Source organism: Argiope bruennichi, chromosome 10, assembly GCF_947563725.1.
Source record: "Argiope bruennichi chromosome 10, qqArgBrue1.1, whole genome shotgun sequence".
NCBI classification, from domain to species: domain Eukaryota; kingdom Metazoa; phylum Arthropoda; class Arachnida; order Araneae; family Araneidae; genus Argiope; species Argiope bruennichi.
Window position 1 is genome coordinate 63376776 of NC_079160.1, and position 6291 is coordinate 63383066.

General features: G+C 29.3%; 1 protein-coding gene across 1 annotated transcript in view; it reads right to left on the reverse strand.

The window, feature by feature from the left end:
• The window catches only part of LOC129988222 (zinc finger protein AEBP2-like), a 268585-nt gene that overhangs the window by 200133 nt on the left and 62161 nt on the right, over window positions 1–6291 (reverse strand). The gene's annotated exons all lie outside the window — the stretch shown is intronic.

Genomic DNA, 6291 nt, shown 5'->3' on the forward strand with positions numbered 1-6291 from the left:
ACTGGCGTAGCATTTGCAAAGACCCGCATCGATTCTGGGTAAATAATTTTTTTATTTTCTTTCTAAATTATCTCAAAATAATTCAACAGTATTAATTAATATCTTTTTCATTTTTTATGCAAAAATAAATATATATTCTTTTAATTCTTGGATTAAAATTTAATTTTTAGAAAGAAAAATAATTATAAATACAAATGTATTTTTTTAAATAATCAGAAAAAAAAAAAGACTTAGGTCACTTTCATAATCTGTTTTTATAAAGGTTTTTTTTATCTGTTTGAGATATTAATAGAAGTATTTGAACATGTAATGTAAAATTAAAAGATGTTTTCAGATAAATAAAATAAAGAAAATGTTTACTTAAAGAAGAAAAATAATCACTTTTAATTAATGCAAAAAAAAAAAAAGCAGAAAACTAAACATAATTTAAATCAACAAACACAGCTATTGATGTTATGAAAATAAATAAAAAATATTTTCGAAACCAGTTTGCTTACTTTTTGCTTAGTAGAATGATAATCTCAAAACCAGATAAGAATAAATAAATAAATAAATAAATTTTTCAGGAAATAAAAATCGACCAGACCCAATGCTAGGAACCAAAAGATTGCGCGACAGATTTTGAGTATGCCAAGATTTGCGATATATCGCCAAAAAAGGTATTATTACTCTCAGATTCTCCCTAAGTCATGTGACTCATGTTGGGTACACTTGTTTCGATAAAAAACATACGACTAGCACCCTCCATTTATATATCAGCTCTATGTTTTAAAGGCCCCTAAACACCCGAGGTAGAAGTCTGACTTCTAGCTCATATGAAGATGACACTCACACACTCGCTTGCACAACCCCCTTTTACAGGAGAGCTCCTTCACACACCTCACAGATAGAACACAGAGTAAAGAACAACCATGCCTGAATCAGGACTCGAATTCGGGACGCCTAGATCACGGGGAAGATGGGCTACTCCTAGGACATGACATCTGCCGTTAAATCTGGTCGGTAGCCAAAAGTCCTCATACTGAAATGGTATGAAAATTTAGAGAAAGGAATGCTAATCGATGGTATGTATCAATTTGGCCACAGTTGAAAATAAAAAATATATAAGATAATTGTGAAATTATCATATAGATTGAACATATGGATAAGAATATATAAATTTGTGTTTATTCATACCAGCTGTTTAGATTATAATTTTAACTAACCATATAAACATAAATGCACAGTATGCCCATAAAATAACTTTCCATGCATGGAAGCACGTACAATTAAAACTAATAAATGGAATGAATGGAATGGAAAGGAAAAGTAAGAGGTATTTTGGAGCTGTCAGAACGAAAACTGGCTACAATGAATACTCAAAAAATGGATTATATAAAATCTCATTAATGTTGAGGTGATACAAAAAAATATCAAACTAAATCACATACAGCATGAAATCCTAGAATATAATCTTTTATTCATAAACATTAGAATTCCTTGGCTTTCTATAGAATTTCAATTGACTGTGCTTCCCTATGTATATCAACAAATTCTGCAAAATTTATCAATCTAGCCTATCTTCCCATGGCTTCAGTGCTCAATATATGAAATTTGCTTTTTATTTTATTTATTAATTTTAGATGAAGATGTTTCTAAATAGGGAAAATTATTTTACTGTCCCCTCCTGAATATTAAGTCTTGAATATTATAGTCCCCTCCTGAATATTAATACTCCTAATTCACAAACATTAGAATTATCTGGCTATTTCAATTCATTGTTGTTCCCTGTGTATTTCGGTTGTGGTTCCCTGTGTATTTTCCCCATATTCAGCTAATTTTTAAAAAATTCATTTAGCAGAATTTACCTTTCCATAGCTTCCTTGGTCAACATATGAAATTTACTTTCATCCTATTCATTAGTTTTAGCAGAATATGTCTCCAAACAGGGAAAATTATTTTACGTCCCTCCCCCCTGTACATTAAGTTCTATTATTCATAAACATTAGAATTGTCAGACCATCTGTAAAATTTCAATTCATAGCGCTTTCCTGTGTATATCGACACATTCTGCTAAAAAATTTTAAAGTTCATTTTGCATAAGTTATCTTCCCATGGCTTCTGCAGTCAACTTATGAGATTTGCTTTCATCTTATTCATTAGTTTTAGTTGAATATGCTTCCAAATAAGAAAAATTATTTTATGGTCACCTCTTGTTATATTAAGATCTACTCTTTGGTTCAAAAGGCTTTGAAAAAAAAAAGATTCCTAAGGCCAGAAAGTTAAAGCACAACATAATGTCTCAAAAATATTTGTCAATATAAATGTCACAGTTTTTTTTATATCTTTCCATATCTAATAATGACTTATTTCATAAATGTGCTTAACATTAACTCACAACAGCTTCTCGTCAAACTTCCAGCCATAAACAAGCAACAATTTATTCTTAAATGATGCCACACAAAGGACACAAGAATGTTTTGTAGCTGAAGAGCTTTTACACGAACAAACCCCCAAGCTATCTCCGTAAAAGAAAGAAGCCAGCAAACTCTTCCATCACCGAAGACAAGCTGAGAGAAGATCAATATCTCTGCAGACATCTTTTCAGCTGACAGTCATCGTCTTTTCTTGTCTCTTATTTTTTGCCCCCAATGAACTATCTCCTTTTAGTCTGGAAAGAAAGGAAAGAGGGGGGAAAGAAAAAAAAATGTCCAAGCTCCGTTTGTATTTGTGTGTTTTCGAGCAGACCACTTTTTGAAAAACCGTAGGGATTTTCAATGCATTTGTAAAGAAGTATACAAGCACACAGAGGGATTTTCTTTCCGTTTCTTTTGTCTGCATCGTGTTATTCTGAAAATGGAAGGTATATTTTACGGTGGGTTGTTCAGTTCTTCATTTCAAAACAGTCCGATGTAGAATAAATGTAGCGGATATTATTCTGATTATTAAGGACGGGACATAAGAAAAAAAAAGATACAGTTTAAAGGGATTTGATCAAAATTGATATTTTTTTCCCCTCGAAAAAGTTGAGAGGAACACAAAAAAGATTGATTTTATGTATCTCCGGTTTTGTTATATTTTTGGCCCTACATAAATTTCCATGATAAATAAATTTAATAAATATAATCCAAGCAAAAGTGGTCCCCACAAAACTGTCTCGCGTACTTTCTAATAAAGTTGTTTATACCTGGGATTGCTTTGTTTGACATTAGCGGACAACAGTAACGAAATATTAACCTTTGGCATGAATTTATTATTTGTACTGAATCTATCGTGAGATCTGCCGCGAGTTATGTAGCGATTAATCCCTGGTATGCAGTTAACAACATCCGAAAATTGAATCTGTATCCTGTTTTTCCCAAACATTGAAACAAAAATTTGACACAAAACTACACTTGTAATCACATACCGAATTCGATATATTTAAGTCATTGAGTCTTTGAATTATCGTGTTTACATACTTCTAAAAGTACAGACCGACAGACAGTCAATCCGTAGTTAGATTTGACTCAAAATGTGTCATGATTCTGTGCATCAAATTTTGTCTATCTACATCTCTTCGCTTTTTATTTATCGTGTTAAATTATATTCGAACAGTTGAACTAACAGATTTCTTCTGCGTAGATCTTGTTCAAAATTCAATAGAAATTGGTGCAAAGACAGTATACCAAATTTCATCTGCCTAACTAAAAGTGTTTTTGAGTTATCTTTATTAATGACAGAAAGACGGACATTTTCCAAACATGTTTTTTTTTAACTCAGGGAGGTTTAAAACGTGGAGATTTGTTAAAACCTCAAGTCCGACTTTTTTGACACTTTTTCTATACTACGTATAAGAGAAAGCTAAAAGATAAAGAACTTTGATTTGTATATATACTTAACGCAAATGTAGATGGTACAAAAATTGTGCTTATTTTTAATTGCTGAATGGCAAGTGTCTAATGTAAACAAATCGCTATACAAACGTTTCAGATTGCTTCACTGAACGTTTCATAGCTGCACTTAATTCAACATTTCTCTAATTAATTGAACTGCAATATATTAGGGGGGGGGGGCAAAATATCATTCAGTCAGAGAAAGAAATCGAGACAGAAGCATCAAACAAAAAGTTTACTCTAGCGTGAAAATAGGCTTAACTGTTGTCGAATGCATAATCATTATGATTTAATTACAGAAATTGATGAAAAACCAAATCTTACAAAATTATTATCTCACAAAAATTGTTTTTGCTTAGTTTTAAAACGCAAAAAAATTACCTTTTAATAATATCAACGTCATTTTTTTCTTTATTTTTAATAATCTTTTTTAAAAAATTAATTTAATACATAATTTATAACAATGTTTTTAATGTTATGATGAAATTCAACTTCATCCATCAAAATATTCATTCGCGTGCTTTTACCAAAAGAGGAAAAAAATGTTTCTTTGGATATTAACGTCAAAATAGGATTTTCACTTCTGTTTTTATTTCGTCGCATATATATTTTTTAATCTGCATCCATAGAAATTTAATTTTTGGTAGATTGATTCAATAAAATTTAGTTTTTCAGTCGTATCCACAATCTAGGATAACAAACTGATTGTCTAAGGCGGTTTGTATGCAAAAATAATAAATAAATAAAAATACTGATTAATTTTTAAAAATTCATTTTTAAAATGATAAAAAAGTACTAAATAGTTCTAATTTTATTTATTTTGATTAGTCCCAAACTTCTTTCCTTTAATTTATAATTCATTACTAAAACAAATTACGAACTTTTGAAACATATATTTTCCAAATTCCCCACCAGATGGTACCACGCATGTAGAAAGAAGAATTAATTAAATTGATCGATTACATAAAAATAAAAGTCAGAAAATATTTAAAAAGTGTATTATTATCGAGAATATACAGGTGTATAAAATTTCAAAATTCTAGCACATTAGGAAATGCTTTAAGAATCAATTAGAAAATTTTCTTTTTCAATCATAAGTAAAGCTAAATAAAGGTGTGTTAACTGGACTGCAATTGTAAAAACAGCACATTTTTAACCAAATTTAGCAAAAAAAAAAAAAAAAAAAAAAAAAAAAAAAAAAAAAACTTAATAATCTTTAAATAAATTAGTCAGATCTCAGTTCCTTAAACTATGAGTCTTCCACCATAAATTTCGAAATTTTATTAATTTCGTTTGTAATACAAGTCTTAAACAAGAGAGAAATTTCAAATCCTTTAATTTTATTTATCATTTTTATTCAACTCATAATTCTATTACATGAAAAGAATTGGCTTATACAATCTGAAACTTCATTTTTCACATCTGAAAGTTATCACGTCAAAATAATTGGATGCCTAGAGGGCTAAAAAGCGTAGCGAATTCCATTAATCATGGTGCAGTAGAGGATTTAAATATAAGTTACCTTTACATCGTGATAAGCATAATTAACAATTAAATGCCCACTTTTCTTACACTTTGTTTTAAAAAAATATTAACAGCTAGTTTATAATAATTTGGACAATTGAAAAAAATAATAATTGATTCTATTTTGATGCATTAATTTTGAAAAAAAAAATGAAGAAAGAAATAAAAATCATTTTGTATACTTTCGGCAATAATATAGACATTTCATTGTTTAAAATAATTTCCCATAATCATTTATATATTTAAAAAATATTGAAAAATTACATGAAATAAAAAAAATTATTCCAGCATTAAAATCCCATTTTTTATACATAACAAGAACCTACTGTCTTCAACTGAATAATAAACTACTGACAGAAATTTTCCACAATCCCTGGAAATCTTTTCACCACAAAGTTTTAGCTGCTTCACCAAATACAGCTTTAAGAAAAAGAAGAAGAAGAAAACTTATAGGACTTGCTGGCCAATTAATTATCTGGCACGTTGAACAGACGTTTTTATTAGAAGAGCGCAGTTTTCTCTTTTGACGCAACATATCGATTTTTCTCGCCGAAGCATATCGTAAGCGTTTCGGCTGACCGAAATGAGAAATCCCGTGCCCATGCATCGTTTCCTCCCATTCCTATTCACAGTGATTGCACGATTTTATCCATTTTCCTTCATCAGGTTAAATATGAAAAGGATTATTTATTTTAATTCCTTCATAATACTACGATATCACTAGTTTCTTGCGAAATCTCATATTTTACAAATAATAAAGTGATCATTATCATTTTAACAAATAAATCAATAACTAATAGCAACAGTTATTTCTTTCGTTACAAAATAACATATACTGTTTTGACAATTGAGGTAAAATAGTCATTAATAATTATAGTTACGAATAAGACATGAATTATTTAAAATAAAATGT